The following is a 23,037-nucleotide window of genomic DNA, read 5'->3' as shown; positions in this document are numbered from 1 at the left end:
GCTCTGCCGGGCGTTACTCAGGCTATAGTGTTATCTAGCTGTATCCATGGGACAAGGGAGCTTAAGGCACTCCTACTCTGCCATCCTGCCAGCAAACCAACAAAAAAGTATCTTGTTTTACACAAATATGTACTACTAGAAATAATGATGAAAGAAAACGTATACAAGAAGCAGGAGGTACAGTTTCTGTTAAAGAAAGAAGAGATATGAGGAATGGAGATGCATTTCTGTTGAAGGAAAGAAATAATTTCATCCTTAAGTAAAATAATTATCCTAGAATAAGGAAAAAAAGAAAAAAAAACTAAATAGGTATAGAAAAAGTTGTAGAAGGCTTGTGGAAAAAGGAATCTTTTTTTTTTTTTTTAAAGATTTTATTTATTTATTTGACAGACAGAGATCACTAGTAGGCAGAGAGGCAGGCAGAGAGAGAGAGAGGAGGAAGCAGGCTCCCCATTGAGCAGAGAGCCCCATGCAGGGCTCGATTCCAGGACTCTGGGATCATGACCCGAGCCGAAGGCAGAGGCTTTAACCCACTGAGCCACCCGGGCACCCCTGGAAAAAGGAATCTTAAAAAAGATACTCTGTGGGCGCCTGGATGGCTCAGTGGGTTAAGCTGCTGCCAGGTCATGATCTCAGGGTCCTGGGATCGAGCCCCAAATCGGGCTCTCTGCTCAGCAGGGAGGCTGCTTCCCTCTCTCTCTCTCTGCCTGCCTCTCTGCCTACTTGTGATCTCTGTCAAATAAATAAACAAAATCTTAAAAAAAAAAGATGTTTTGTGTGTGGTCAAGCTAAGATCAGGATGAACTTATTTAAGTTAAAAGAAAAAAAATAATTTTAAATTCAAAAGTACCCTGGTACAAGATTAGAATTCAGCTTTCTGTTAAATGGACAAGCTTCTTTTCAAATTACCTGTCCGCTCTTAATAAGAAATTATAAACAAAGATTTTTCTACACCTTTAATATAGTAACTTACAAGAATAATTTCCTGTGTCCCACATTGTCTAACAGGTCTTTGACTTCTTAGTAAAGTAAGTCTTCTCTACTGAAAGAGCTAAATTTTGTGCAGGTTTTTTTTACATGTACTTACCACGGAAATCTTTTCACTTTGGTTGAACAGATAACAAAGTATCGCTTCACAAAAAAACTACAGTCCTATCTGATCAAACGTTCTCAAGCTTTTGACCTCTTTTTTTAAAGGGGGCAATGGCAGGCAGAGGTAGAGGGAGAAGCCGACTCCCTGCTAATAAGCCAAGAGCCCGATGCAGGCCCTGATCCCAGAACACTGGGATCATGACTGAGCCAGACACAGATGCTTACCCGACTGAGCCACCCAGACTCTTTTTTTTTTTCCCTTTCTTAAAAAAAAAAAGACATTAACAATGTAATCTTTTGCTGGTGGAGGGTCTTTCCTCAGTGTTGATGGCTATTAATCCATCAGAGTGTTGGTGGCTGAAGGCTGGGTGACTGTGGTCATTTCTGAAAATAAGACAACCATCGAGTTTGTCACATGGACTGATTCATCTTTCGGGAAAAATTTCTCTGTAACATGTGATGCTGTATAGTAGCATTTTACTCACAGAACTTCTTTCAAAACTGGGGTCCATCCTCTCCAACCCTGCTGCTGCGTTACAGCTATGTTCGTGTGATATTCTAAATCCTCTGCGGTCATTTCCACAGTCTTCACGGCATCTTCACTGGTGCAGATTCCATCTCAAGAAACCACTTTCTTGGGGCGCCTGGGTGGCTCAGTGGGTTAAAGCCTCTGCCTTCAGCTCCGGTCATGATCCCGGGGTTCTGGGATCGAGCCCCGCGTCGGGCTCTCTGCTCAGCGGGGAGTCTGCTTCCCCTTCTCTCTCTCTTGCCTGCCTCTCTGCCTACCTGTGATCTCTGTCAAATAAATAAATAAAATCTTTAAAAAAAAAAAAAAAAGAAACAACTTTCTTTGCTCATCTGTAAGAAGCAAGTCCTCGTCTGTTCAAGGTTGATCACGGGATTCTAGCAGTTCAGTCCTGTCTTCAGGCCACACTTCTGATCCCGCTTCTCCTGCTGTTCCCCCACATCTGCAGTGACTTCCTCCATGGAGTCCTGAACCCCTCGAAGCCACCCATGAGTGTTGGAATCAACTTCTTCCAAATTCCTGTTGACGCCGACATTGTGGTCATGAATCACAAACGTAGTTTACGGCATCGAGAAGAATGAATCCTTTCCAGAAGTTTTCAACTGACTTTGCCCAGACCCATCAGGGCCATCACTACCTATGGCAGCTATAACCTTACAGAAGGTATTTCTTCAATAATACTTCAAAGTCAAAATGACTCCTTAATCCATGGGCTGCCGGACGGCTGCTGTGTTACCGGCACGCAGAGCGTAATCCCACTGCCCACCCCCATCAGAACTTGTGGGTGCCCTGGTGCGCAGTCAACAAGCAGTCATTTGTTTTCTGAAGGGAGACTTTTTCCCCGGACAGTAGGTCTTAACAGTAGACCTAATATACTCCACAGACCATGCTGTACACAGACGTGCTATCTCCAAGCTTTGCTGTTCCGTTTCTAGAGCACAAAAAGAGTACATTTAGCATACTACGGAAGACCCCGAAGACTTTCAGGATGGTGACTGACCACCGGCTTCAGCAGCCGCACTAGCCCCTAGCGAGACAGTCAGTGTCCTCTGAAGCTTCGAAGCCACGCAGCAGACTCCCCGGCCGCGCGCGGGAACTCCTAGGTAACGCCTCCTTCCAGGCTGGTTCGTCTGCACGAACAATGCTGTGAATGGAGGCGCCGGCGCTGCTTCTCTCCGCCAGACCTTCAGGGTCACCCGCTGCGGCATCGACATCGCTACCTCCTCCTGCTTTGCCTTGCGCTCCCACGTCCGAGCGACAGCTTCCTTCCTGAGCCGCATGAAGCCACCTCTGCCAGCGTCAAACTTGTCTTCCGCAGCTTCCTTTCCCCGTCCAGCCTTCTCAGAACTGAAGAGTCAGGGCCTGCCTCTGGGAGAAACTCGGGCTGCACGGAGGGCTGCGGCGGCTCTGACCATCTATCCAAAGCCAACTTCCTCCACAGCCGCGGGCAGGCTGCTTCACGCTCCTCTCGCCCGTGTGCTCCCTGGAGCAGCACTCTGAATTTCCCTGAGAACCTTTCTCTGCCATCACAGCTTGGTTAACTGGTGCAAGAGGCCTCGAGTTCAGCCCATCTCCGCTTTCAACCCGCCCTCCTCACTAAGCTCAACCATTTCTAGCTTCAGATTGAAAGGGAGAGCCATGTGGCTCTTCCTTCCAGCTGAACATGCAGAGATTATGACAGGGTGATTGGTTAGCCTATTTTCAATATTGTTGTGTCCCAGGGGATGGCAAGAGATGGGGGAATAGCCAGACAGTGGAACAGTCAGAACATACAAAACATTTTATCGATGAAGTTGCCTGCCTTATTTGGGCATGGTCTGTAGTGCCCCAAAACAATTACAAGAGTAAAATCAAAGATCAATGGTCAAAGATCACCACAGCAAGTACCACATTAATGAAGACGTATGAACTATTGTGAGGATTATCAAAATGCGACATAGAGACACAAAGTAAGGAAATACTGCTTAAAAAATGGCACCAGGGCACCGAGCTGTCTCAATGAGAACACGCAACGCCAGACCTGGGGTTGTGGGCTCGGGCCTCACAATGGGTACAGAAAATACTTTTTTTTTTTTTCCTTTAAAGATTTTATTTATTTATTTGACAGACAGAGATCACAAGTAGGCAAAGACAGAGGCAGAGAGAAAGAGAGGAGGAAGCAGGCTCCCTGCTGAGCAGAGAGCCCTATGTGGGGCTCAATCCCAGGACCCTGAGATCACGACCTGAGCCAAAGGCAGAGGTTTAACCCACTGAACCACCCAGGGACTCCAGAAAATATTTTTAAAAATAAAATCTTTTATACAAATAAAAAGAAAACGGCGCCAACAGACTCAACAAAGGATTGTCACAAACCTTCAATGTGTAAAAAAAAAAAAAAGAGAGAGAACAAAAACAATATCGAATCCATAAAGCACAATAAAGTGAAATTCAATAAAACAGATGTGGTAAGCCTTACCAAGTAAGAAGTAATACTAGCCCTTCTTTACACTGTACTTCCATAAATATACTGTAAGTATGACAGAAATTATATGAAAATCTTAAGAATCTGAAATGTTCTGGCATATACTTTAAGTCGTAATTCCAGCTACTGTCTTACAATACTGCGTAATACAAAAATAACCAAACCCTCCTGCCAAATACATTATACTAATGTCTCATCTGACCTTTAACCATCACCAAATTTTTTTTAAAGATTTTATTTATTTATTTGACACAGAGAGATCACAAGTAAACAAAGAGGCAGGCAGAGAGAGAGAGGCAAGCAGGCTTCCTGCTGAGCAGAGAGCCTGATGCAGGACTCAATCCCACGACCCTGAGATCACGACCTGAGCCGAAGGCAGTGGCTTATCCCACTGAGCCACCCAGGCGCCCAACCATCACCAAATTTTAAGTCTTTTGTCACAATTATTGTTTTACTCTGATGCCCTTATAAAACTATGCCTGCAAAAATGCTTCATCTTCAAGAAGATTCCCAGAGAAGTCCCTGAGTCAAGTACTCTAGAATAAAGATTTCTGAAACTCTTAAAATTGTAAAACTGAACTGGGGTAAGAATTTCCAAAACTCTGATGCAGAAACTGGTGAACTCATAAAACTGCTAACAAAAGACAAAGAATTAATTACAGAAGACTGAATAAGCTGATAAAGATGATCATGGTTTTTATGACTTCATTTAAAACATTGCTGGCTGTTTAATGTTTTGTTTTCCTGATTTAAAGGACCCCTTTTTCTCCTCTCCTTTAAGCTATCTATGACTTAACAGCATTTTAATAACATTTTTATAACAAAAGTTGTCAATGTATATACTTTTGCATAAGTTCAACAAGAATGTGTTCTTCCGGGTTGCACAGGTGGCTCAGTCGGTTAAGCATCTGCCTTCAGCTCAGGTCAGGATCTCAGGGTCCTGGGATCCAGTCCTGTATCAGGCTCCCTGCTGGACCAAGGAGACTGCTTCTCCCTCTCCTCTTCCCCCAGCTCATGCACTCTCTTCTCTCTCAAATAAAATCTTTAAAAAAAAAGAAAAGAAAAAAACTCCCTATAACAGGAAAGAATTAGACAAGTCCTTGGCTAGGCTTTTTAGCCTAAAGAGACTTTTTTTTTTTTTTAAGATTTTATTTATTTATTTGTCAGAGAGAGAGCACACAAGCAAGGAGGAGACAGGCAGATGGAGAGGAGGAATCAGGCTCCCCGCCGAGCAGAGAGCCCGATGCGGGGCTCGATCCCAGGACCCTGAGATCATGACCTGAGCCGAAGGCAGCGGCTTAACCCACTGAGCCACCCAGGCGCCCCTAAAGAGACTTTTAAAGGTCAATCCAAGATTCCTTATGAAAAGTTCCAGCAAAGTAGATTTAAAAAGAGCCTTAATGGTCAAAACACTTCTTCTTGCAATCAGATAAATAATCAAGACAAGCTTATCAAAACCTAACTTAATCTGTAAGATTAGGCTTAGTTCTTTTTTTTTTCTTAGTTCTTATTTTTAATAGAAATGGAAATAATAGGAGAAAAATTATATCAAATAATACACCTCTATGGATATCAGATTACAGTCTGTTGTTTGCTACCAATGAAGCAGACTGGTTCCAGAATTCTAGTTTCCTCTAATATTTGGCTAGAACTAACATTTCCAATTTCCTCCCACTATCTGGACACAGAATCATCAAGAAACTAAAACTGACTCTCTCTTAAAGCTATGTAAGCTAAGGATGGACAACTGGACAGAAACTTCAGAGGAACCACACTGCTCACGTGCAGACAGCTTTCATGCCTACTGCTATGGGACTGCTCAGAAAACTCACTAGGGACATTCTTGCTGCAAACCAGGAAAACCCATAAGGTTGCCACTGTCTGCCTTCACTGAACCTGAAGAGGCTCAGAACCCTCAGCTTGCTGCTCATCAAGTTACAAAACAGAATTTTATAATTTGCTGCAACTACTAACCTTTGTTTTTTCTTTTGTTTCCATAGGAATGCCTCTCATTAAATTACCTGATCAATCTCAGCTTACAGAGGCCTAATTTACATGGAAGCCCACCCACAACACCACCTTCTGAAATACAACGTCCTCTCATTCATCCTGTTTTACGTATTTTGAACATTAAGTGTTTGCTTATACATCGTGTTCTGCTCTACATAGTCACTTAAAAAAAATGTAAACTGACTTAGGAAAAACGTGAATCTGATTATAACCCATTTGATTTATTTGCTTAGTTAAATCTTAGCTCCTGGGAATCCTGGCTCTGAGAAATTTTTCAGTCTTTGGCTATTGTTTTTCTCACGGTCATCTCATTAACCTGACTAGTGCACTGTAACCTCCCGAAGGTTTTAAGTGCCTATCGGCAGCCACTCAAGACAACAAACACCACCCATCAGGATAAAGAACTCAATGACATCAACAACTCCAAACTGACAAGGACAGTGACCACATGGACCTCCAGCCTGATGATCAACTAATACAAACAGCAAATGTGTTTACTCTTGGGCCTGACTCCATCAGCGCTGTAACCAAGAATACCATCGAGCGGTTGGTCATATTCTCAGCCTGCTCAGTGAATGACCAAAAGGGGGAAATCTGTTAAAATCAAGGACAAGCAGAGATCAGCCTTGAAGATTCCCTGAGCAGACAGAACCAATTTAGTCATGCAGGCAAAGCATAATTCAGCTTACCTGGCAAGGCTAACTTGATCTGGACCATTCCTTTCTTGTGCCTCTGCAGATCACAAGCAAAACTTGAACTGTTTCCCAAGGCTGATATGAGGTAACTGCTGATCAATTCCATGTCATTTAGGAAAATTCTAATATTGTAACCAATCACTGTATAAATTAGACAGTCCCTGCCTTCTCACAATATAAGCTTCTTTTTTTGTTGCTAAGATTTTATCCATTTATTTGATAGAGATCACAAGTAGGCAGAGGCAGGCAGAGAGAGAGGAAGGGAAGCAGACTCCCTGCTGTGCAGAGAGCCCGATGCGGGGCTCGATCCCAGGGCCCTGAGATCATGATCTGAGCCGAAGGCAGAGGCCTTAACCCACTGAGCCACCCAGGTGCCCACAATATAAGCTTCTTTATAACAATATACCCCTAAACCTCATTTCCATGTTCTGATTTCAGTGCTCCTGGTTTGCAAACACATGTCTGGAGGGTGCACAACAAACTTTTACTAATTATTATTTCCATTATTCATTGATTTTACTCTGGCTATTTTGAACCTTCCACAATATCAAAGAACACGATTTTCCAGAAGTTAAAAAAAAAAAAAAAAGGCACAATAAATTTAATGGATGACATTAACAGTAGGCTAACCTTGTTAAAAATTAGTGAACAAAGAGAAATTAGAAGAAAATATTCAGAATGAAGCATGAAGAGGGTAAGAAACTGGGACGGTCTAATATGCTTTAAATGGATTCTGAAAAGGAGGTATTAGGCAAGTGCCTACAAACTTTTTTTGTAGTGCCTACACTACAAAAGATGGTGCCTACAAACTTTTCAAAAGAATGAAAAGAACTTCAGTACAGACTTGATTACACCTGCAAAAACAAAATATACATAAAAATCTATACCTAGACAGATCATAGTAAAACTGCTGCAAACCAAAGACACACACACAAAAAAACCCATAAAAGGCGGAGAAATCAGAGGGGGAGATGAACCATGAGAGACTATGGACCCCAGGAAACAAACTGAAGGCTTCAGAGGGGAGGGGGTGGGGGGATGGGATAACACGGTGATGGGTATTAAGGAGGGCACGTGTTGTGAGGGGCACTGGGTATTATACACAACTAACAAATCACTAAACACTACATCAAAACTAATATACTACAGTGGCTAACTGAATAATAAAAAATAAAAATTAAATTTAAAAAAAAGAAAACCCAGGCGCCTGGGTGGCTCAATCAGTTAAATATCTGCCTTCAGTTCAGGTCATGATCCCAGGATCCGGAGTTTGAGCCCCACATCAGGATTCTTGCTTAGATGGGAGCCTGCTTCTCCCTCTCTCTCTGCCTGCTCCCCCTGCCTGTGCTCTTGCTCTCCATCAAATACATAAATAACATCTTAAAAAAAAAAAAAAAAAAAAGACAGGAGTGACAGCTTCCTTCTCATAAAGAGAATAGAAACTGAACATGTAATTCAGGAACTTCTTTGAACACCTTAGAAGAAAACCAACAAGTTAGACAATTCAATACACATCAAAATTATGCCTTGGGAAAAAAATTAATTTGTGAAATTTTTAGCTAACATAATCAAAGAATTCACTTTTAGCAGTCGTAACAATGGGTAAGAAAAATAAAACAGTTGTTCTCCAGGGAGGACAATGTTCAAAGATGGAGGACTAGAATTATAGCAATGAATGAAAAACAATGAAAAGGATAAATCCAAATAGTTATGGATTATACAATAATGTCTTAAGATAAAACAGATACAGAATTAAAGGCACCCAACAGTGGCATATAAGTGAAAATGAGATAAATGGAGTTTAAGGAAGAGAGGGAAATAACAAAATACTACATTTTGAGAAATCAAAGACAGCAGATGTTTTAAAAAACTTCCAGGTTGGGGCGCCTGGTTGGCTCAGTGGGTTAAAGCCTCTGCCTTCAGCTCGGGTTGTGATCTCAGGGTCCTGGGATCGAGCCCCACATCGGGCTCTCTGCTCAGCGGGGAGCCTGCTTCCTCCTCTCTCTCTGCCTGCCTCTCTGCCTACTTGTGATCTGTCTGTCAAATAAATAAATAAAATCTTTTAAAAAAAAAAAAAAAAAGAAAAGAAACCAAAGAAAAACAAAAAAGGAGAGAAAAAAGTACATTAAGCAAGTATAAAAGTATAATAAAGAGAAAATACTTGGGGCGCCTGGGTGGCTCAGTGGGTTAAGCCGCTGCCTTCGGCTCAGGTCATGATCTCAGGGTGCTGGGATCGAGTCCCGCATCGGGCTCTCTGCTCAGCAGGGAGCCTGCTTCCCTCTCTCTCTCTCTGCCTGCCTCTCCATCTACTTGTGATTTCTCTCTGTCAAATAAATAAATAAAAATCTTAAAAAAAAAAAGAGAAAATACTTAAGATAAAATTTAAACCCAACTATGTCATTGATTTTGTTAAGTGTCAACAGACCAAAGGTTCCAAATGTAAGAAATATTGTCAGGCTAGATTGTTTAAATTCCAACTATACATTATTGACAACAGACTCATTCAAAATACAAGTACACAGAAAGTATGAAAATAAAGGGCAAAAAAAGGCATACATTACACATATTAACCAGAGAAAAGATAGTGCAACTACACTAATATTCAGCTAAATAAACTTTATCCTAACAATATTTTTGCCTTAAAGGGGGACACTTAATAGTGTTTTAAAAACTCAACTGATGGGTGCCTGGGGGGCTCAGTTGGTTAAGCAACTGCCTTCGGCTCAGGTCATGACCTGGAGTCCTGGGATTGAGCCCCACATCAGGCTTCCTGCTCCGCAGGGAGTCTGCTTCTCCCGCTGACCTCTCTCATTCTCTCTCTCTCTCTCTCTCTCAAATAAATAAATAAAATCTTTAAAAAAAAAAAAAAAAAGTCAACTGATGAGGAAGACATACAATTCTAAATACGTATGCCTGGGTGGCTCAGTGGGTTAAGCCGCTGCCTTCGGCTCAGGTCATGATCTCAGGGTCCTGGGATCGAGTCCCGCATCGGGCTCTCTGCTTGGCAGGGGGCCTGCTTCCCTCTCTCTCCCTCTCTGTCTCTCTCTCTGCCTGCCTCTCCGTCTACCTGTGAGCTCTCTCTGTCAAATAAATAAATAAAATCTTTAAAAATAAATAAATAAATAAATAAATAAATAAAATATGTATGCACCTAACAATATATCCTCAAAATATATAAAGCAAAAACTATCAAACTAAGGAGGAACAGATAAATGCAAGATCACAATATTAATACATTTCTGTTGCTAAGCCATACAACCAGGAGACTAAAAGGAAAAGCTAGTGAGGATGTTACATTCAACATGACTAACCAAGTTGAACTAACACATAGGCACTGCATCCAACAAACTGAGAAGCACATTCTTTCCAAGCACACACTGGATATTTACAAAAATTGATCACATGCTGGGCTATAAAGCAAGCTTCAAAAATTTCATAAGCTTTTGGGGCGCCTGGGTGGCTCAGTAGATTAAGCCGCTGCCTTCGGCTCGGGTCATGATCTTGGGGTCCTGGGATCGAGTCCCGCATCGGGCTCTCTGCTCAGCAGGGAGCCCGCTTCCTCCTCTCTCTCTCTCTCTCTCTCTCTGACTGCCTCTCTGCCTGCTTGTGATCTCTGTCTGTCAAATAAATAAATAAAATCTTAAAAAAAAATTTTTTTTTTAATTTCATAGGCTTTTAAATAGTGTTCTGACCACAACAGAATTAAGATAGAAACATAGAAAGAGAAGTGCCTGCGTGGCTCAGTGGGTTAAGTGTCTGCCTTCAGCTCATGTCATGACCCCAGAGTCCCAGGATCGAGCCTCACATCAGGCTCCCTGCTCAGCAGGGCATCTGTTTCTCCCTCTCCCCTTCACCACGCTCACATGCTCTACCCCCCAAATAAATTAATTAAATCTTTATATATATGCAGAACAGAGAGGATTCTAAGAACAGTGAGACCACTGTGTATGACAACTATAATGGTGGATACATACCGCATATTTATCAAAACTCATAGAATATACACCATCAACAGTAAATACTAACATAAAACTACGGACTTAGAATGGTGATGATGTGTCAACAAAGGTTCGGTGATTGTAACAAACATACAATCTGGTGCAGGATGTTGACAATGGGGGAGGCTGGGCAGGCCGAGGTGGTCAGGGAATAGGGAGATACAGGCGAACTCTATTTTCTGCTCAATTTTGCTGTGAACTTAAAACTGCTCTTAAAATGGGCACCTGGGTGGCTCAGTGAAAGCCTCTGCCTTCAGCTCCGGTCATGATCCTGGGGTCCTGGGATTGAGCCCCAAATCAGGCTCTCTGCTCAGCAGGAAGCCTGCTTCCCCCACCCACCCCCCACCTGACTCTCTGCCTACTTGTGATCCCTGTCAAACAAATAAATAAAATCTTAAAAAAAAAAAAAATGCTCTTAAAAATAGTCTTTTTGGGGCACCTGGGTGGCTGGCTCAGTGGGTTAAGCCTCTGCCTTCCGCTCAGGTCATGAGCTCAGGGTCCAGGGATTGAGCCCCGCATCAGGCTCTCTGCTCAGCGGGGAGCCTGCTTTCCTTCCCCCCCACCCCCGCTCCGCCTACTTGTGATCTCTCTCTGTCAAATAAATAAAGTCTTTTAAAAAAATAAAGTCTTAAAAAAAAAAAAAAAGATTTGTCAGGTTATGTTAAGTATCCTTTGGTTACAAACCCCACAAATCTTAATTAAGAAAACTTAACCCAAAATAATTCCCACTTCCCACCCCCTACCCTCCCACTCCTCCTCTTCTCTCCACCCCACCCCTCTTGTACGGCCCTCTGGTTTCTGCTCACTGTAGACACACCAAGACCAGCACTGCAGGAAGCTGCATCTGGAAACATCACTGGCAGGAGGAAGGGGATGTGGCACATCTCACCACTGCTCTCCAAGTTTATTCGAAGAGTCTCTTCTGCTCACATTCCACTGACCGAGATAAATACACGGCCACATCTAACTGAGGAAGCAGGAACCAGCTACAACCACACAAGCACTAACGACTACAATTACGAAGACCAACAATACCAAATACTGGCGAGGATGTAGAGAGCCACCAGGGCACATTCATTCACTGTGTAAGAATAGAAACTGGTACATCGGGGGCGCCTGGGTGGCTCAGTTGGTCGGGCGACTGCCTTCGGCTCAGGTCATGATCCTGGAGTCCCAGGACCGAGTCCCGCGTCGGACTCCGTGCTCGGCGGGGAGTCTGTTCCCCGCCGACCTCGCTCCTCTCATGCTCGCTCGCATTCTCTCTCTCAAATAAATAAATAAAATCATTATAAAAATTTTTTTAATAAAAATTTAAAAAAAGAAGAAAAGAAACTGATACATCCACTTTGGAAAAGTCTGGCATTATCTACCAATAGTGAACACAGACCTACTCCATGACTCAGCAATTCTACTCCTAAGTGTACCGAACACGAACGTATGCAGTCAGCGTATACCCAAAAGGTCACAGCAAGTCCACTCAGGTGAGCCTCTTGATCACCTACCATGGGGAGCTGCTCCACTCTGAACCCACCAACACGCTCCGCACCAGCACCACACTTCCCACAGGCTGCTTCTAGCCAATGGCCAGCCACAAGCAGAACACTAAAGCAGGCTTACTCCTGAAGGACAAGGGACCCTTATGACTCCCAACTCTGGCTGAAGACTCCTCACTGGCCTTGCCTAACTTTCTCAGAACCGCACGGCGGTCCTCAGACTGCCTCCCAAACACTCTTCACCCCTCCTCCTCCACATGCAGCAGACCCCCAAGGTGACGGCAGCGCCCACACACGGATTCCCTCCGCTACATCCAAATCTGATCCCAACTTGGGACACCTGCGTGGCTCAGTCAATTCAGCATTTGCCATCAGTTCAGGACATGATCCCTGGGTTCTGGAGCCAAGCCCTGACCAGGGTGCTCAGTGGGGAGTCCGCTTTTCCCTCTCCCTCTGTCCCTTCCCCCTCTGCTCTCTACATCCTCGCCAGTATTTGGTATTGTTGCTCTCGCTCTCCCTCCCTCAAATAAGATCTTTTAAATAAACAAATAAATAAATAAGCAAACAAACAAACCTGAACTAACAATCTCAAGCTGGAAACATTCCAATGTTCATTGAGAATGAAGTCCCATGAATAGTACAACACATACATGAAACTGCAACTCTAGTGACCACATACATGAAATTCCTGACTAGTCCCAGTTAGTGTGTCCCAGACGGGGAATGTACCACTACTTCTAGGCATCTCACACACACACACTGGAAAGAAAAAGCAAGACTGTGAAGTCAACAGTTCTCAAAGGGAAGGTAAATCTGCTACTATTAACTCAGAGTGTGCCATTTAGAGCCAAATTGTTACTGTGTTAGCCAGAACCCTCCTCTTGCCTTCCTCGACCAGCCCACCCCCAGAATTAACCAATTATAAGATTGCTGTGAATCAAACATACTATTATGCAAACACTTAAAGCACAGACACAAAGACATACACACATCTTAAAACACACATATACAAGCAATGCAAACACAGTTCTGTAACTTCCTTCTTACTAGGTATTTTGTTTCCCACAGAGTACAGTAAAATTTTCCTCTTATTTGTAATAGTAACAGGACAGTCTAGTGTATGGATATAAAATTCACTTATTTTGCCCTAACCCCAACACTGGACAGGTGTTTCAAATTAGTTATATCGCAATTACAATCATGAAAAATCTTACACATACAGATTTGCGTCCTCATGGCAAATGCACCTGTACAACTAATTCCTATCAGTGGAACAGCAAAGCACAACAGTATAGACGTTTAGAAACATCTAAATATAGGGACGCTTGAGTGGCTCAGTCAATTAAGCATTGAACTCTCGGTTTCTGCTCAGATCATAATCTCAGGATCCTGGGATCCACCCCTGTATCAAGCTCTGTACTCAGCAGGGAGTCTGCTTAAAATTTTCTCCCTAAAATTTCTCTAAAATAAAATCTTTTTTTTTGAAAAGTGTCAAAATATAGTGAAACTACTTTCCAACAAGGTTCTATCAAATTACAGTCCCACCAATGACATAATTTATTGAAAAACTGTATACCTTAGGTTAATTCTATCGTATTAGACTAATACCTTAGAAATTATGAAAAATGGGACACTTGGGTGGCTCAGTGGGTTAAACATCTGCCTTCAGCTCAGGTCATGATCTCAGGGTCCTGGCATCGAGTCCCACATGGGGTTCCTTGCTCACCAGGGAGCCTGCTTCCCCCTCAGCCTGGTCTGCCTGCTGCTCCCTCCCCTGCTTGTGCTCTCTGTCACAAATACGCAAATAATCTTTAAAAAATTAACGCCTGGGTGGTTCAGTGGGTTAAGCCGCTGCCTTCGGCTCAGGTCATGATCTCAGGGTCCTGGGATCGAGTCCCGCATCGGGCTTTCTGCTCGGCGGGGAGCCTGCTTCCTCCTCTCTCTCTCTCTGCCTGCCTCTCTGCCTACCTGTGATCTCTCTCTGTCAAATAAATAAATAAAATCTTAAAAAAAAAAAAAATTTAACTTTAAGTGGAAGCACATAGTATCACTTCTGTCTTTTACTGAGTCAATTTAAAAAAAAAACTTCTTAAGATTAAATACCAGAATAAGCCAAAGAAATTACTGGTAGGTGCAACCCAAACATTAATTCTAAATTAAACCAAAACTATTCCAGGGCACATGGGTGGCTCAGTCGATTGAGCTTCCAACTCTTGATTTCAACTCAGGTCATGGTCTCAGAGTCACAGGATGGAGCCCCATAACCAGTGTGGGGGGGGGGTCTGCTGGAAATTCTCTCTCCCTCTCCTCCAGCTTGCTTACTTGCTCTGTCTATAAAAATAAACAGATCTTAAAAAAATAATAATAAATACGGGACATCTGGGTGGTTAAACATCATGCTCCTGCTCAGCAGGGAAGTCTGCTTCTCCCTCTGCCCCCCACCCTACTCACACTCTCTCTCAAATAAAATAAAGTAAAATAAAAATACATAAAATACAATAAAACAAGGCCATTCCATAGACATGCCACTCCAGGATCCAACTATCACCACCACATTTATGAATCCTCAGTTCCCACTGAGGAAAGTGACGGGAGCTCTGTAGGCTGGGGGCCCCTCGCAAACCGCAGTACAAGGCATCTACATCCTCCTAGGCTGGGTGAGTAGATCTTTCACAACAAGGCTGCTCCAACACTCCAATCTCCCTGAGCCTTAAGATGCCTTCTTCCTCCTGGTATACCAACACCGTCCGTCCTGGCATTCCAGCTCGGCTCTGACAGACCACCTTTTGATTTGTTTCAGGCAATCAACCAGCATTCTAATCCCTCGAGCTACCAAACTGATACCAGAATGCCTGCTGATAAGCCCTTACCAACAAATTCTGCCTAACCCACCTTCTTGTCCCTTCCACCCTTAAGATCCATTCCCACAAATACTCCCCAGGTCCTACCTATATAAGGGCAAACCAGACAATCTTTTGGATCTCCTCCTGAGTCACACTCTATACCTCCCACTTTGGGGCCTGCTGGGTCGATCCTTGGGGGAGGGCAGGCAATTACCGGTTTGCCAGGCAAAGGGAGATTAAGTTCCCCACACAAGGGTTGGAAAAGCTGCTTCTACTGCCAAAAGTAGCACAGAAGAATTCAGTAGGTCTCCAGCTTAATCAGACTCTGACCCCACATTTCTTAATCCAATTTTTAGGATTCCACTTCTTATCATTGCTTTGGTTTAGGAATTTGGAATTCAATTTGCATTTTTTAGGGCCTTCGCAGAAACTTTAAGGTCTCTTACATGGAACCCGAGATGGAATTTAAAACCCTGAGATCATCATTTTGCTCTGTTATGTTTTAACTTGGCTAGACTGAACCACATTCCTCAGAACTTCCTTTCCTGTTTCTGGTTTGGGCCCCAAGAGAGCTGCTGATACAGTGGGCAGAGGGTGCAGCACACACCACAGCACGTCTGGAGCCTTCTTCCACCCACCTGCTGGTTCCCCTCACTGAGACCAGATACGGCTGGCCTGGCAAGGCTGCTACGGTGGCTCATCTTTTACCCAGGTTCCCTGAGAGTCCCACCTCCTGGGCCATGTGCGCAGTCAGCTCCAAGACCAAAGTCAGAGGCATCACAACAGACAAAGCTTCCATCTTGTCTCATACAGCAGACCAGACGTAACTACACAACATCTTTCCTTAGACAACTGCCCAGGAGGTTTGAGCACTCAACAACCAAGGCACTGAGCTGAGAACTAGAAAAGTAATTAGAGGCAAAACCAGGAACAGTCTCTGCTTTCATAAAGCTCAACTTCCTAGAGAAAAGAAAAACTCACTAAGTTACATTAATTTACACTGTAATTTTGGTAAGTAGCAATAAGGACAGCACTGTCTCTAACAAGCGAGCCTGACTACAGGAAAGTCAAGAACACAACCCAAGAACTTCAGAAAACTGATGGCTGTTGTAACGTGTGATGGACACAGAGTTCTTCAGACTGTTGCCTTTCTCATGAAAATCTGCAAACTCACGCAAGAAGAATCTCATGAAAAAGGTGGTGCTTGATACAAACTCTAAAAGAAGACGAGGAAGAACTACAACAGGACAAAAAAAAAAAAAAAAAAAATCCAGGCAAAGGAAAAAGAACCAGTGCCTTCTGTGGAGAAGATGCCGGCACAGAAGACTGACAAGCACGGCTGGGGCACGGAAAGCCAGGGGAGATGTGCTGTCAGACGCGGCTGAGGGGCCGAAGAACAGACATCAGGTGCACCCCTGAGATCACGGCACCAAGTTCAGTACTTAAAGCCATTGAGAGCTTTAAGTAAAAGGATGACATAATCAGATCCAACTTTTTAAACTCTAATTTTTTGACACTAAACAAATTTCAAACACATCTATCTTTTACCCAACAATCTCACTATCTTAAAGCTAAATGTGCACAAATACAAAAACATATCCATAAGGTTATTCCCTGCAGCAACATTTATAAAAGCAACAGAATATCAACAATCCATGTTCATCATTCAGGAAGCTACAAGCACAAAAAAATGGAAAAGAGCTTATACAAAGCAATCTTCACAATATATTAATTAAAAATAAAGAACAGTGTTGAGCTCTACCGTCTGTTTAAAAACGAAAAGGAAATAAAAATATGAGTCCGGGATTCTATTTGCAAAAATGAAACACTGGGAGAATAAACCAGAAATAAAAACGGGGCACAATGGGAATGGTGCAGGGACAGCAATGGAAGAACTATGAGCACACCTTTCTACCACAGCTTTGACTTTTGAACTACACACACATTTTACATACTAACATTTTAAAAAGTACATTAAACAAAAATTAATGAAACACTTAAAACCTAAAGATTTTGGGACGCCTGGACGGCTCAGTGGGTTAAAGAGTCTGCCTTCGGCTCAGGTCATAATCCAAGGGTCCTGAAATGGAGCCCCGCATTGGGCTTTCTGCTCAGCAGTGAGCCTGCTTCCTCCTCTCTTCTGCCTGCCTCTCTGCCTACCTGTGATCTCTGTCTGCCAAATAAACAAATAAAATCTTTTAAAAAATAAATAAATAAATAAAGATTTCATACAAATAAGCCAAACTAGCAATTAAACTGGTAACATCATCAGAAAAAAAAATTTTTAAGTCATAATTCAGAACATCAACTGTGCATCCATACATGGACGCAGTTTAAGAACTTTTAAGAACAGAAGAACTGTAATGAAATACAACACTTTGTTATTGGTGTTTTCAAACATCATTTATATACTGCAGAACAATGAAAGCAAAGTTGCAAAGAATGCAAATCTTCGACGTTACAGAAAAAATGATAAAGTAAAAACCCTGCAATGTTAAATGTTACATTTAAATGGAAAATACCAATATAAAATCAAATTTTATGTATTTCCCACTCTGTCCAATGAGAGTAGAGACATCCCAGTAGCAATACAGACCCACTGCACCAGATTTTGGTATCTAAGTTCCAACCCCAATAGAAGGAGCAGAAAGAACTAGCTGATTAGGAAAGCACAAAGTCTTAGACATCTAATATCAGAGAGCAACAACCGGTTCAAAGATGAATGGGGTGGCATCCAAGGAAAGAGAGTCAGCTGAAAGGAACTGCACCCGCCCAAGTGAGGAAAATGAGGCCTACTTGATTAAAACACACTGAATACACAAAAATCCATGGGTCCACAGTGGTTTCAAAAGAGAAAAAAGCAAAAAGAAACTAACAACCCAACCCTGTACACAAGAAAAAGGACATTCTGATCACTTGTCAGGACCTATTAATATTAAGTAAGATTAATTAATATTATTATATTAAGCAATTAATATTTTAATTAATATTGATATATAACTAGCTAATTAAGATTAAGCTATATAACTAGCTAATATATAAACATACATTCACATATAAATCTATAAACATAGATTCATGTATCTAGGACTACAGAGCTCATTTAAACACAAACAGGTCCAAAATTACACCTACGCTATAAGGATGTAACTATAAGCAAACTGAACTTATTATAAACAAATATAATCTAAGTTTAAAAAAAAAAGTTGTTCCACCTGGTTTATTTTTATTTAAGTCATTTCTAAATCCAATGTGGGGCTTGAACTCATGACCCTAAGGATCAAGAGTCACATGTTCTAAGGAATAACACAGAGGACATTGGGAGATGGAGAGAAGTGAGTTGGGGGAAATCAGAGGGGGAGACCAACCATGAGAGACTGTGGACTCAGAAACAAACAGGGTTTTGGAAGGGAGAGGGCTAGGTGAGCCTGGTGGTGGGTATTGTGGGAGGGCACGTATTACATGGAGCACTGGGTGTGGAGCATAAATGAATTTTGGAACACACACACAGACACACAAAATTTAAATTAAATTAAATGTTTAAAAATAATAAATTAATAAATAAATAAAGAGTCACATGCTCTTCCAACTGAGCCAGCCAGGAGTCCCTGCCTTTTTTTTTTAAAAAAAAGACGGTACTACAGTCTAAAAATATCTACAATGGTATAAAAAATGCTTTACTAGTCCCTTTAATTACACTGTCAATACTGGCTAAAACGACATCCACGTTGAATGGACCCTTCTCCCTCCACCCCTCCTGCCCCCAAAACTCAACACATTTAACATTCTAGTGACTCCAGACCAATTCCCCTCATCCCAAATGACTTCATCCGCCACCTCCCACAGGCTGGACTAGAGAGCCTGCGCCAGCAGATTCCTCCAGCGCCACCTTTCAGGCTGGTAATGCCTTCCAAAGGCTTTGCCCACACCAGCCGCCTTTACACGCAGAATTATGTAAAAGCTGCTCCTGACTTCATGCCACAAACACCGGCCATGTGAACTACAGGTGATGTCAGCAGTGATAACGTCATCATCACCATCATCGGTGCCCAAGGTGCACCCACTACAGAGCCCTAGAGGCTGACACTTGATGAAGTAGATGTTCTCGACGTGTTCAACAGACAAACACACTCATACAAGTAAACGCTAACACAGGTCAATCTTTGGTTGGGATTCAAATCCAGGATGGTCTCAAATACCCTCCACGTGCCTCTGCTGCTGCTGTCCCTCCACCCGGACTTCACTGCTCTCTTGCTCTGCACTCTTGACCTTGCTGGAGCACTGCCTTCTCTTCCAGATGCCCTCAGCATCAAACTCCCTCATGGTGTACATGCCTATCTTCTCTACCAGACGGTAGGTCTACAAGGGCACATCTTTATGTATTATGTCCACACATGATGCATTTTAGTAAGAACTTACGGCAATTTTAAGGCCATAAGCACCCAACAAAGAATTAAAATTACATTGAATACTGGCACGTAACTAAGTAAACCGTTCACCTCAACATTAAAGACACCATGCTAGTAACTACAGCAAAGTTCAAAAGCAGGAAGGAAAGGAAATCAACAATGACTGGCAGTGGTGACTGCATTTCAGGACTGCCCTGAGAACCCTACAAATCCACTTAATTCTTGCAACAGCCTTGTGGGGCGCGTCTCCTCCCAGTTCACAGCTGAGAAATGGCAAGTCCATGAGGTAGGCAGGATCATCTGTGTGGCTTCAGACCAGTCACCTGTGGGGCTGGATTTCCACCCAGACTCTCCAGAGCTGAAGGCCATGCTATCTCCAAGGCCAACTCCAGAGTCTACAGCCTTTTCACAACACCATGTCTGCCAAATAGAACAAAATACTTGGGCAAAATAATTGATTCCCTCCTCCAAGTTCTTCTCATTCAAGGAACAGCAAAGAAAACATTTAATTAAGGCATCAGTAAATATAAGTATTTATGTAGATACGTATTGACTGCTCTTTCTCAGCAATAAAGACTCTGTTAACTAAACTAAAAGATATACTCAACAACATTGTTTTTAATCTATAAATAACCCATATGATTAACCCTTCAGATATAGTATCTTTGCCACATATTTTTAATGTACCAGGAAAAAATGCTAAAAATTAAGAAGTGCAGCAAGTCAAGCTATGAGTGTGTGCGCAATCAGGTGAAGTCACCGGGAAATGAAAACACTGTAATTAAATTTCTCCACTTACAACATCAAAATTAATGACTCTCATATCTTAAGACTAAGAGCCAGATCTGAGATACTGTCCATGAGATGCACACGCACTCACAAACCGCACCAACCTCCCAGTTCCCAATGAAGGTACAGGTATGTAAATTACCTAAGATGCACTTTGAGGAGAGCAATCACCAATGTTTCATTGTTACCTGGATTTCATGGGTGCAGAAGGAAAACAAAACGAGATCTGCAGCCAACTATGGAAACAGTACTACAGTATTTGATGCGGTTAACTCTGACCCTAAGGGAGGAGAGAAAGCAGCACTGTTTCCCAAACTGAGGTGACCAAGGAACCCTTTGTTTTTCCTGTAGCATCTCTCAGAACTAGCATCACAAACACTACCTTAAAGGGCACTGGGTAGCTCAGAAGGCTAGGCGTCTGCCTTCAGCTCAAGTCACCATCTCAGGGTCCTGACACAGAGCCCTAAAACAGGCTCCTTGCTCAGCTGAGAACCTGTTTTCCCTCTGCCTCTGCCTGCTGCTCCCCCAGCTCGTGCTCTCGCTTTCCCTCTCTGTCAAATCAATACATACATAAATAAATAACAAACACTACCTTAAGCAACAGCGCTTCCCATATTCCAAAACTAAGTCAATACTGCTACTGTATTCTGAACTGGGAACGGAGGGTGCTGACAGGGCAGCACTAGCAAAATTCCTGGGACCCGCCGAAGTCTTTTTAAAAAATTTCTGTGCTGAACATAAAGAACAAGGAGAAGGCCTTTTCTTGCCTTACCCATTTGGCAGCATCTTAACATCACTTCGCTACTCAAGATGAAAAATAAAATCCTATTTTATTTCTCACAAGAAACTAATACCCACCATCTGTAATTCTGACACAAACTGTGCGACTTTCACTTGCTATCATCAAGTCTAAGAATGAATGTTCTGCAAATTCCCGGCGACCCTAACGTGGGGGTGCTGCCCACCCACCAAGGCGGAGGAAGCCTCCCCCTTTCCTCTGACCCTGACTGAAATGCCACCACCTCTGAAGGGCCTTCACGAACTCGGCCCGCCCTGGGAACACCCAAGTGCAGGCTTTCCTAACAAAAGCTGTGCAGAAGGCAGTGACTGCGCTCTCCGTCCACCCTTCCAGACTGCAGAGCTCCTTCCAGAAAATTCCAACAGAAGAAAGTTACAGGTGCTCGCATTTGGGCAGGCCTGTGGTCCCGGCTCCACGCACGTCACACGGCTGAGGGTGTCCTGCGCGGCCTCTTGATGGACTCGCCAACACAGCCCCACCACCCGCGTGCGCCGCCCCAACGTGCACGGAAATTCCCTGTCCAGACACGAACCAGCCGGCACACACACCACTACAAGCCGCTGCACCGAGAGACGCGGGGCGCCCACCTCCAGGCCCTTTCCACCGCGGGCCCCCAAAACCAGGTCCGGGGAGGCGCGCCAGCCCACCCCGGGCACTGCGCAAGCTTCCGCGCCGTGCGGCTCATCCCGGCGCCCCCGGCGCAGCGCGCTCAAGGTCACCCGGGATGAGAGGGCGCGAGGGGAAGACCCCGGCCCGGACTGGAGACAACCCGAGCCCGCAGGGAAGGAGGGAGGACGGACGGACGGGCGGCCCCGCCCCGCCCCTCCCCCCACCGCCCCGCCCCCGCCCGGGGGTCCCGTCCCCCGCCCCGCCCGGCGGGTTATGCAACGCTCCTGCGCCCCGCCCCCGCCGCCCCCCGCCCGCCGGCGCCCAGGCCTGCGGAACAAAGCGCGCGGGGCCCGCGGCCGGGCGGGCCGGGCGGCCGCCATGTTGGCGGGGGCGGCGAACAAAGGCGCGCGGCCCGAGCCCGGGGCCCCCCGCCCCGCGGCCCGGCCGGCAGGGGGCGCTGTGCAGGCGCCGCCCGCGCCCGGACAATGCGCCGCGGCCCGACCGCCACTCCCCGGGCGCTGCCGCCCGCAGCGCGCCCCGCCCGCGCCCCCTCCCTCCCGAGCGGCGCCCGCTCCCCGGCGACGCGCGGGTCTTACCTGCCGGCCGCCCAGGCCGCCGTCCGCAGCCTGCGGGCCCCGCCGTCCCGCGCCACACTCCCGCCCCGGCCCGACCGAGCCAGACGGCGCCGCCCCGCCCCCGCTCCGCTCCGCGGCCGCCGCCGCCCGCCCCCGGCCGCACGGCGCACGCGCACTGCGCCTGCCGACTGCGCCGGCCGCGCCGCCCGGCCCCGGCCTGACGGGCCGCATTGCGCAGGCGCCATAGCAGCGGGTGGGGCCTGGAGGCCGGGCGGGGCCTGGGGGGCAGCGGGGCTCGGCCTGGAGCCCGGACTGGATCCGGCGACGCTCACCTGGAAGCGGGGCGGGGCCTGGCGTGGCAGTGGGAGGAGTCCCGGGAGCCGGGCTGGGCGCTACTCACCCGGCGACGAGGCAGGTGGGGCGGGACGGAGCGCGGCAGGGCTCTGGCGTCTGGGTGGGGCCTGGAGGGCGGCGGGCGGGGCCTGGAGCCGCGCACCTGGCGGCAGGGAGGGCGGGGCGAGATGAAGCCGGACCGGGGTCTGCGGCGGGGCGGGACTTGGTGGGCGGCGCGGCGGGCAATGGCGCCACTCACCTGGCGGCCGAGGGGATGGGAGGGGACGGCGCGGGACGGGGCCTGGCGGCGGGGCAGGGCTTGGAGCTGCTCACCTGGCGGCGGGGTTGGCGGTGAACAGAGCAGGGCGGGCTTAGTACCGCTCTCACCTGGCGGCGGGGAGGGAG

At 45.3% G+C, this 23,037-nt stretch overlaps 1 protein-coding gene across 3 annotated transcripts in view; it reads right to left on the bottom strand.

The window, feature by feature from the left end:
- Positions 1–22,397, bottom strand: part of SPIN1 (spindlin 1) — a 78,119-nt gene extending 55,722 nt beyond the window's left edge. For all 3 annotated transcript variants that reach the window (XM_044266081.1, XM_044266083.1, XM_044266084.1), the window contains exon 1: positions 22,321–22,397. The gene's annotated coding sequence lies outside the window, so the exon portion shown is untranslated. The remainder of the gene's footprint in view (positions 1–22,320) is intronic.
- Between the last annotated feature and the right edge of the window lie 640 nt (positions 22,398–23,037).

The sequence above is a fragment of the Neovison vison genome, chromosome 9 (genome assembly GCF_020171115.1).
Source record: "Neovison vison isolate M4711 chromosome 9, ASM_NN_V1, whole genome shotgun sequence".
NCBI lineage: Eukaryota > Metazoa > Chordata > Mammalia > Carnivora > Mustelidae > Neogale > Neogale vison.
This window is presented reverse-complemented; position numbering and strand designations above follow the sequence as displayed.